This window comes from Triturus cristatus, chromosome 1_1, assembly GCF_964204655.1.
Source record: "Triturus cristatus chromosome 1_1, aTriCri1.1, whole genome shotgun sequence".
Lineage (NCBI taxonomy): Eukaryota > Metazoa > Chordata > Amphibia > Caudata > Salamandridae > Triturus > Triturus cristatus.
The window spans coordinates 1,058,246,629-1,058,257,389 of record NC_140579.1 but is presented as its reverse complement, the minus strand read 5'-3'; positions in this window follow the sequence as shown (position 1 = coordinate 1,058,257,389).

Sequence of the window (10,761 nt, the reverse complement as noted above, 5' to 3'; positions counted from 1 at the left end):
GAGCTGCTGTAGAGCCAGAGAACCAGGTCAGCAGAGCTGCTATAGAGCCAGAGAACTAGGTCAGCAGAGCTGCTTTAGAGACAGAGAATCATGTCAGCAGAGCTGCTTTAGAGCCAGAGAACCAGGTCAACAGAGCTGCTATAGAGCCAGAGAACCAGGTCAGCAGAGCTTCTGTAAAGCCAGAGATCCTGGTCAGCAGAGCTTCTTTAGAGCCAGAGAACCAGTTCAGCAGAGCTGCTCTAGAGGCTGTGAACCAGGTCAGCAGAGCCGTTGTAGAGCCAGAGAACCATGTCAGCAGAGCTGCTGAAGAACCAGAGAACCAGATCAGCAGAGCTGCTCTAGAGCCAAAGAACTAGGTCTGCAGACCTGCTGTAGAGCCAGAGAACCAGGTCAGCAGAGCCGCTCTAGAGCCAGAGAACCAGGTCAGCAGAGCTGCTTTAGAGCCAGAGAACCCGGTCAGCAGAGACGCTATAGACCCAGAGAACCAGGTCATCAGAGCTGCTTTAGAGCCAGAGAACCCGGTCAGCAGAGACGCTGTAGACCCAGAGAACCAGGTCAGCAGAGCTGCTGTAGAGCCAGAGAACCAGGTCAGCAGAGTCGCTGTAGCGCCAGAGAACTAGGTCAGCAGAGCCGTTGAAGAGCCAGAGAACCAGGTCAGCAGAGCTGCTATAGAGCCACAGAACCAGGTCAGCCGAGCTGCTGTACAGCCAGAGAACCAGGTCAGCAGAGCTGCTTTAGAGCCAGAGGACCAGGTCAGCACAGCTTCTGTAGAGCCAGAGATCCAGGTCAGCAGAGCTGCATTAGAGCCAGAGAACCAGGTCAGCAGAGCTGCTCTAGAGGCTGTGAACCAGGTCAGCAGAGCCGTTGTAGAGCCAGAGAACCAGGTCAGCAGAGCTGCTGAAGAACCAGAGAACCAGATCAGCAGAGCTACTCTAGAGCCAAAGAACTAGGTCTGCAGACCTGCTGTAGAGCCAGAGAACCAGGTCAGCAGAGCCGCACTAGAGCCAGAGAACCAGGTCAACAGAGCTGCTTTAGAGCCAGAGAACCCGGTCAGCAGAGATGCTGTAGAGCCAGAGAACCAGGTCAGCAGAGTCGCTGTAGAGCCAGAGAACCAGGTCAGCAGAGCCGTTGTAGAGCCAGAGAACCAAGTCAGCAGAGCCTCTTTAGAGCTGGAGAACCAGGTCAGCAGAGCTGCTGTACAGCCAGAGAACGAGGCCAGCAGAGCTGCATTAGAGCCAGACAACCAGGTCAGCAGAGCTGCTTTAGAGCAAGAGGACCAGGTCAGCAAAGCTGCTGTAGAGCCAGAGATCCAGGTCAGCAGAGCTGCATTAGAGCCAGAGAACCAGGACAGCAGAGCTGCTCTAGAGGCTGTGAACCAGGTCAGCAGAGCCGTTGTAGAGCCAGAGAACCAGGTCAGCAGAGCTGCTGAAGAACCAGAGAACCAGATCAGCAGAGCTGCTCTAGAGCCAAAGAACTAGGTCTGCAGACCTCCTGTAGAGCCAGAGAACCAGGTCAGCAGAGCCGCACTAGAGCCAGAGAACCAGGTCAGCAGAGCTGCTTTAGAGCCAGAGAACCCGGTCAGCAGAGATGCTGTAGACCCAGAGAACCAGGTCAGCAGAGCTACTGTAGAGCCAGAGAACCAGGTCAGCAGAGTCGCTGTAGAGCCAGAGAACCAGGTCAGCAGAGCCGTTGTAGAGCCAGAGAACCAGGTCAGCAGAGCCTCTTTAGAGCTGGAGAACCAGGTCAGCAGAGCTGCTTTACAGCCAGAGAACGAGGCCAGCAGAGCTGCATTAAAGCCAGACAACCAGGTCAGCAGAGCTGCTATAGAGCCACAGAACCAGGTCAGACGAGCTGCTGTACAGCCAGAGAACCAGGTCAGCAGAGCTGCTTTAGAGCCAGAGAACCAGGTCAGCAGAGCTGCTTTAGAGCCAGAGAACCAGGTCAACAGAGCTGCTATAGAGCCAGAGAACCAGGTCAGCAGAGCTTCTGTAGAGCCAGAGATCCCGGTCAGCAGAGCTGCTTTAGAGCCAGAGAACCAGGTCAGCAGAGCTGCTCTAGAGGCTGTGAACCAGGTCAGCAGAGCCGTTGTAGAGCCAGAGAACAAGGTCAGCAGAGCTGCTGTAGAGCCAGAGAACCAAGTCAGCTGAGCTGCTATAGAGCCAGAGAACAAGGTCAGCATAGCTGCTGGAGAGCCAGAGAACCAAATCAGCAGAGCTGCTTTAGAGCCTGAGAACCAGGTCAGTAGAGCTGCTCTAAAGCCAAAGAACTAGGTCCACAGAGCTGCTGTAGAGCCAGAGAACCAGGTCAGCAGAGCCGCACTAGAGCCAGAGAACCAGGTCAACAGAGCTGCTTTAGAGCCAGAGAACCCGGTCAGCAGAGATGCTGTAGAGCCAGAGAACCAGGTCAGCAGAGTCGCTGTAGAGCCAGAGAACCAGGTCAGCAGAGCCGTTGTAGAGCCAGAGAACCAAGTCAGCAGAGCCTCTTTAGAGCTGGAGAACCAGGTCAGCAGAGCTGCTGTACAGCCAGAGAACGAGGCCAGCAGAGCTGCATTAGAGCCAGACAACCAGGTCAGCAGAGCTGCTTTAGAGCCAGAGGACCAGGTCAGCAAAGCTGCTGTAGAGCCAGAGATCCAGGTCAGCAGAGCTGCATTAGAGCCAGAGAACCAGGACAGCAGAGCTGCTCTAGAGGCTGTGAACCAGGTCAGCAGAGCCGTTGTAGAGCCAGAGAACCAGGTCAGCAGAGCTGCTGAAGAACCAGAGAACCAGATCAGCAGAGCTGCTCTAGAGCCAAAGAACTAGGTCTGCAGACCTCCTGTAGAGCCAGAGAACCAGGTCAGCAGAGCCGCACTAGAGCCAGAGAACCAGGTCAGCAGAGCTGCTTTAGAGCCAGAGAACCCGGTCAGCAGAGATGCTGTAGACCCAGAGAACCAGGTCAGCAGAGCTACTGTAGAGCCAGAGAACCAGGTCAGCAGAGTCGCTGTAGAGCCAGAGAACCAGGTCAGCAGAGCCGTTGTAGAGCCAGAGAACCAGGTCAGCAGAGCCTCTTTAGAGCTGGAGAACCAGGTCAGCAGAGCTGCTTTACAGCCAGAGAACGAGGCCAGCAGAGCTGCATTAAAGCCAGACAACCAGGTCAGCAGAGCTGCTATAGAGCCACAGAACCAGGTCAGACGAGCTGCTGTACAGCCAGAGAACCAGGTCAGCAGAGCTGCTTTAGAGCCAGAGAACCAGGTCAGCAGAGCTGCTTTAGAGCCAGAGAACCAGGTCAACAGAGCTGCTATAGAGCCAGAGAACCAGGTCAGCAGAGCTTCTGTAGAGCCAGAGATCCCGGTCAGCAGAGCTGCTTTAGAGCCAGAGAACCAGGTCAGCAGAGCTGCTCTAGAGGCTGTGAACCAGGTCAGCAGAGCCGTTGTAGAGCCAGAGAACAAGGTCAGCAGAGCTGCTGTAGAGCCAGAGAACCAAGTCAGCTGAGCTGCCATAGAGCCAGAGAACAAGGTCAGCATAGCTGCTGGAGAGCCAGAGAACCAAATCAGCAGAGCTGCTTTAGAGCCTGAGAACCAGGTCAGTAGAGCTGCTCTAAAGCCAAAGAACTAGGTCCACAGAGCTGCTGTAGAGCCAGAGAACCAGGTCAGCAGTGCCGCTCAAGAGCCAGAGAACCAGGTCAGCAGAGCTGCTTTAGAATCAGAGAACTAGGTCAGCAGAGCTGCTGTAGAGCCAGAGAACCAGGTCAGCACCAGGATACCAGAGCCGTTACAGAGCCAGAGAACCAGGTCAGCAGAGCTGCTGTAGAGCCAGAGAACCAGGTCAGCAGAGCTGCATTAGAGCCAGAGAACCAGGACAGCAGAGCTGCTTTAGAGCCTGAGAACCAGGTCAGTAGAGCTGCTCTAAAGCCAAAGAACTAGGTCCACAGAGCTGCTGTAGAGCCAGAGAACCAGGTCAGCAGAGCCGCTCTAGAGCCAGAGAACCAGGTCAGCAGAGCTGCTTTAGAGCCAGAGAACCCGGTCAGCAGAGACGCTGTAGACCCAGAGAACCAGGTCATCAGAGCTGCTGTAGAGCCAGAGAACGAGGTCAGCAGAGTCGCTGTAGCGCCAGAGAACCAGGTCTGCAGAGCCGTTGTAGAGCTAGAGAACCAGGTCAGCAGAGCTTCTTTAGAGCTGGAGAACGAGGTCAGCAGAGCTGCTGTACAGCCAGAGAACCAGACCAGCAGAGCTGCTTTGGAGCCAGACAACCAGGTCAGGAGAGCTGCTATAGAGCCACAGAACCAGGTCAGTCGAGCTGCTGTACAGCCAGAGAACCAGGTCAGCAGAGCTGCTGTAGAGCCAGAGAACCAGGTCAGCAGAGCTGCTATAGAGCCAGAGAACTAGGTCAGCAGAGCTGCTTTAGAGACAGAGAATCAGGTCAGCAGAGCTGCTTTAGAGCCAGAGAACCAGGTCAACAGAGCTGCTATAGAGCCAGAGAACCAGGTCAGCAGAGCTTCTGTAAAGCCAGAGATCCTGGTCAGCAGAGCTTCTTTAGAGCCAGAGAACCAGTTCAGCAGAGCTGCTCTAGAGGCTGTGAACCAGGTCAGCAGAGCCGTTGCAGAGCCAGAGAACCAGGTCAGCAGAGCTGCTGTAGAGCCAGAGAACCAGGTCAGCCGAGCCGCTCTAGAGCCAAAGAACCAGGTCAGCAGAGCTGGTTTAGAGCCAGAGAACACGGTCAGCAGAGACGCTGAAGACCCAGAGAACCAGGTCATCAGAGCTGCTTTAGAGCCAGAGAACCCGGTCAGCAGAGACGCTGTAGACCCAGAGAACCAGGTCAGCAGAGCTGCTGTAGAGCCAGAGAACCAGGTCAGCAGAGTCGCTGTAGCGCCAGAGAACTAGGTCAGCAGAGCCGTTGAAGAGCCAGAGAACCAGGTCAGCAGAGCTGCTATAGAGCCACAGAACCAGGTCAGCCGAGCTGCTGTACAGCCAGAGAACCAGGTCAGGAGAGCTGCTTTAGAGCCAGAGGACCAGGTCAGCACAGCTTCTGTAGAGCCAGAGATCCAGGTCAGCAGAGCTGCATTAGAGCCAGAGAACCAGGTCAGCAGAGCTGCTCTAGAGGCTGTGAACCAGGTCAGCAGAGCCGTTGTAGAGCCAGAGAACCAGGTCAGCAGAGCTGCTGAAGAACCAGAGAACCAGATCAGCAGAGCTGCTCTAGAGCCAAAGAACTAGGTCTGCAGACCTGCTGTAGAGACAGAGAACCAGGTCAGCAGAGCCGCACTAGAGCCAGAGAACAAGGTCAACAGAGCTGCTTTAGAGCCAGAGAACCCGGTCAGCAGAGATGCTGTAGACCCAGAGAACCAGGTCAGCAGAGCTGCTGTAGAGCCAGAGAACCAGGTCAGCAGAGTCGCTGTAGAGCCAGAGAACCAGGTCAGCAGAGCCGTTGTAGAGCCAGAGAACCAGGTCAGCAGAGCCTCTTTAGAGCTGGAGAACCAGGTCAGCAGAGCTGCTGTACAGCCAGAGAACGAGGCCAGCAGAGCTGCATTAGAGCCAGACAACCAGGTCAGCAGAGCTGCTTTAGAGCCAGAGGACCAGGTCAGCAGAGCTGCTGTAGAGCCAGAGATCCAGGTCAGCAGAGCTGCATTAGAGCCAGAGAACCAGGACAGCAGAGCTGCTCTAGAGGCTGTGAACCAGGTCAGCAGAGCCGGTGTAGAGCCAGAGAACCAGGTCAGCAGAGCTGCTGTAGAACCAGAGAACCAGATCAGCAGAGCTGCTCTAGAGCCAAAGAACTAGGTCTGCAGACCTGCTGTAGAGCCAGAGAATCAGGTCAGCAGAGCCGCACTAGAGCCAGAGAACCAGGTCAGCAGAGCTGCTTTAGAGCCAGAGAACCCGGTCAGCAGAGATGCTGTAGACCCAGAGAACCAGGTCAGCAGAGCTACTGTAGAGCCAGAGAACCAGGTCAGCATAGTCGCTGTAGAGCCAGAGAACCAGGTCAGCAGAGCCTTTGTAGATGAAGAGAACCAGGTCAGCAGAGCCTCTTTAGAGCTGGAGAACCAGGTCAGCAGAGCTGCTGTACAGCAAGAGAACGAGGCCAGCAGAGCTGCATTAAAGCCAGACAACCAGGTCAGCAGAGCTGCTATAGAGCCACAGAACCAGGTCAATCGAGCTGCTGTACAGCCAGAGAACCAGGTCAGCAGAGCTGCTTTAGAGCCAGAGAACCAGGTCAGCAGAGCTGCTTTAGAGCCAGAGAACCAGGTAAACAGAGCTCCTATAGAGCCAGAGAACCAGGTCAGCAGAGCTTCTGTAGAGCCAGAGATCCCGGTCAGCAGAGCTGCTTTAGAGCCAGAGAACCAGGTCAGCAGAGCTGCTCTAGAGGCTGTGAACCAGGTCAGCAGAGCCGTTGTAGAGCCAGAGAACAAGGTCAGCAGAGCTGCTGTATAGCCAGAGAACCAAGTCAGCTGAGCTGCTATAGAGCCAGAGAACAAGGTCAGCATAGCTGCTGGAGAGCCAGAGAACCAAATCAGCAGAGCTGCTTTAGAGCCTGAGAACCAGGTCAGTAGAGCTGCTCTAAAGCCAAAGAACTAGGTCCACAGAGCTGCTGTAGAGCCAGAGAACCAGGTCAGCAGTGCCGCTCAAGAGCCAGAGAACCAGGTCAGCAGAGCTGCTTTAGAATCAGAGAACTAGGTCAACAGAGCTGCTGTAGAGCCAGAGAACCAGGTCAGCACCAGGATACCAGAGCCGTTACAGAGCAGGAGAACCAGGTCAGCAGAGCTGCTGTAGAGCCAGAGAACCAGGTCAGCAGAGCTGCATTAGAGCCAGAGAACCAGGACAGCAGAGCTGCTCTAGAGTCTGTGAACCAGGTCAGCAGAGCCGTTGTAGAGCCAGAGAACCAGGTCAGCAGAGCTGCTGAAGAACCAGAGAACCAGATCAGCAGAGCTGCTCTAGAGCCAAAGAACTAGGTCTGCAGACCTGCTGTAGAGCCAGAGAACCAGGTCAGCAGACCCGCACTAGAGCCAGAGAACCAGGTCAGCAGAGCTGCTTTAGAGCCAGAGAACCCGGTCAGCAGAGATGCTGTAGACCCAGAGAACCAGGTCAGCAGAGCTACTGTAGAGCCAGAGAACCAGGTCAGCAGAGTCGCTGTAGAGCCAGAGAACCAGGTCAGCAGAGCCGTTGTAGAGCCATAGAACCAGGTCAGCAGAGCCTCTTTAGAGCTGGAGAACCAGGTCAGCAGAGCCGCTGTACAGCCAGAGAACGAGGCCAGCAGAGCTGCATTAGAGCCAGACAACCAGGTCAGCAGAGCTGCTATAGAGCCACAGAACCAGGTCAGTCGAGCTGCTGTACAGCCAGAGAACCAGGTCAGCAGAGCTGCTTTAGAGCCAGAGAACCAGGTCAGCAGAGCTGCTTTAGAGCCAGAGAACCAGGTCAACAGAGCTGCTATAGAGCCAGAGAACCAGGTCAGCAGAGCTTCTGTAGAGCCAGAGATCCCAGTCAGCAGAGCTGCTTTAGAGCCAGAGAACCAGGTCAGCAGAGCTGCTCTAGAGGCTGTGAACCAGGTCAGCAGAGCCGTTGTAGAGCCAGAGAACAAGGTCAGCAGAGCTGCTGTAGAGCCAGAGAACCAAGTCAGCAGAGCTGCTATAGAGCCAGAGAACAAGGTCAGCATAGCTGCTGGAGAGCCAGAGAACCAAATCAGCAGAGCTGCTTTAGAGCCTGAGAACCAGGTCAGTAGAGCTGCTCTAAAGCCAAAGAACTAGGTCCACAGAGCTGCTGTAGAGCCAGAGAACCAGGTCAGCAGTGCCGCTCAAGAGCCAGAGAACCAGGTCAGCAGAGCTGCTTTAGAATCAGAGAACTAGGTCAGCAGAGCTGCTGTAGAGCCAGAGAACCATGTCAGCACCAGGATACCAGAGCCATTACAGAGCCACAGAACCAGGTCAGCAGAGCTTCTGTAGAGCCAGAGAACCAGATCAGCAGAGCTGCTGAAGAACCAGAGAACCAGATCAGCAGAGCTGCTGTAGAGCCAGAGAACCAGGTCAGCAGAGTCGCTGTAGCGCCAGAGAACCAGGTCGGTAGAGCCGTTGTAGAGCCAGAGAACCAGGTCAGCAGAGCCTCTTTAGAGCTGGAGAACCAGGTCAGCAGAGCTGCTGTACAGCCAGAGAACCAGACCAGCAGAGCTGCTTTAGAGCCAGACAACCAGGTCAGTAGAGCCGCTATAGAGCCACAGAACCAGGTCAGCCGAGCTGCTGTACAGCCAGATAACCAGATCAGCAGAGCTGCTGTAGAGCCAGAGAACCAGGTCAGCAGAGCTGCTATAGAGCCAGAGAACAAGGTCAGCATAGCTGCTGGAGAGCCAGAGAACCAAAATCAGCAGACCTGCTTTAGAGCCAGAGAAACAGGTCAGCAGAGCTGCTCTAGAGCCAAAGAACTAGGTCAACAGAGCTGCTGTAGAGCCAGAGAACCAGGTCAGCAGTGCCGCTCTAGAGCCAGAGAACCAGGTCAGCAGAGCTGCTTTAGAGCCAGAGAACCAGGTCAGCAGAGCTGCTGTAGAGCCAGAGAACCAGGTCAGCACCAAGTTACCAGAGCCGTTGCAGAGCCAGAGAACCAGGTCAGCAGAGCTGCTGTAGAGCCAGAGAACCAGATCAGCAGAGCTGCTGAAGACCAGAGAACCAGATCAGCAGAACTGCTCTAGAGCCAAAGAACTAGGTCTGCAGACCTGCTGTAGAGCCAGAGAACCAGGTCAGCAGAGCCGCTCTAGAGCCAGAGAACGAGGTCAGCAGAGCTGCGTTAGAGCCAGAGAACCCGGTCAGCAGAGACGCTGTAGACCCAGAGAACCAGGTCAGCAGAGCTGCTGTAGAGCCAGAGAACCAGGTCAGCAGAGCTGCTGTACAGCCAGAGAACGAGGCCAGCAGATCTGCATTAGAGCCAGACAACCAGGTCAGCAGAGCTGCTTTCGAGCCACAGAACCAGGTCAGTCGAGTTGCTGTACAGCCAGAGAACCAGGTCAGCAGAGCTGCTTTAGAGCCAGAGAACCAGGTCAGCAGAGCTGCTTTAGAGCCAGAGAACCAGGTCAACAGAGCTGCTATAGAGCCAGAGAACCAGGTCAGCAGAGCTTCTGTAGAGCCAGAGATCCCGGTCAGTAGAGCTGCTTGAGAGCCAGAGAACCAGGTCAGCAGAGCTGCTCTGGAGCCTGTGAACCAGGTCAGCAGAGCCGTTGTAGAGCCAGAGAACAAGGTCAGCAGAGCTGCTGTAGAGCCAGAGAACCAGGTCAGAAGAGCTGCTATAGAGCCAGAGAACAAGGTCAGCATAGCTGCTGGAGAGCCAGAGAACCAAATCAGCAGAGCTGCTTTAGAGCCTGAGAACCAGGTCAGCAGAGCTGCTGTAGAGCCAGAGAACCAGGTCAGCAGAGCTGCTGTACAGCCAGAGAACGAGGCCAGCAGAGCTGCATTCGAGCCAGACAACCAGGTCAGCAGAGCTGCTATAGAGCCACAGAACCAGGTCAGTCGAGCTGCTGTACAGCCAGAGAACCAGGTCAGCAGAGCTGCTTTAGAGCCAGAGAACTAGGTCAGCAGAGCTGCTTTAGAGCCAGAGAACCAGGTCAACAGAGCTGCTATAGAGCCAGAGAACCAGGTCAGCAGATCTTCTGTAGAGCCAGAGATCCCGGTCAGTAGAGCTGCTTTAGAGCCAGAGAACTAGGTCAGCAGAGCTGCTCTGGAGCCTGTGAACCAGGTCAGCAGAGCCGTTGTAGAGCCAGAGAACAAGGTCAGCAGAGCTGCTGTAGAGCCAGAGAACCAGGTCAGCAGAGCTGCTATAGAGCCAGAGAACAAGGTCAGCATAGCTGCTGGAGAGCCAGAGAACCAAATCAGCAGAGCTGCTTTAGAGCCTGAGAACCAGGTCAGCAGAGCTGCTCTAAAGCCAAAGAACTAGGTCAACAGAGCTGCTGTAGAGCCAGAGAACCAGGTCAGCAGTGCCGCTCTAGAGCCAGAGAACCAGGTCAGCAGAGCTGCTTTAGAGCCAGAGAACTAGGTCAGCAGAGCTGCTGTAGAGCCAGAGAACCAGGTCAGCACCAGGTTACCAGAGCCGTAACTGAGCCAGAGAACCAGGTCAGCAGAGCTGCTGTAGAGCCAGAGAACCAGATCAGCAGAGCTGCTGAAGAACCAGAGAACCAGATCAGCAGAGCTGCTTTAGAGCCAAAGAACTAGGTCTGCAGACCTGCTGTAGAGCCAGAGAACCAGGTCAGCAGAGCCGCTCTAGAGCCAGAGAACCAGGTCAGCAGAGCTGCTTTAGAGCCAGAGAACCCGGTCAGCAGAGACGCTGTAGACCCAGAGAACCAGGTCATCAGAGCTGCTGTAGAGCCAGAGAACGAGGTCAGCAGAGTTGCTGTAGCGCCAGAGAACTAGGTCAGCAGAGCCGTTGTAGAGCTAGAGAACCAGGTCAGCAGAGCCTCTTTAGAGCTGGAGAACGAGGTCAGCAGAGCTGATGTACAGCCAGAGAACCAGACCAGCAGAGCTGCTTTAGAGCCAGACAACCAGGTCAGCAGAGCTGCTATAGAGCCACAGAACCAGGTCAGCCGAGCTGCTGTACAGCCAGAGAACCAGGTCAGCAGAGCTGCTGTAGAGCCAGAGAAAACGGTCAGCAGAGATGCTGTAGACCCAGAGAACCAGGTCATCAGAACTGCTTTAGAGCCAGAGAACCCGGTCAGCAGAGACGCTGTAGACCCAGAGAACCAGGTCAGCAGAGCTGCTGTAGAGCCAGAGAACTAGGTCAGCAGAGTCGCTGTAGCGCCAGAGAACTAGGTCAGCAGAGCCGTTGAAGAG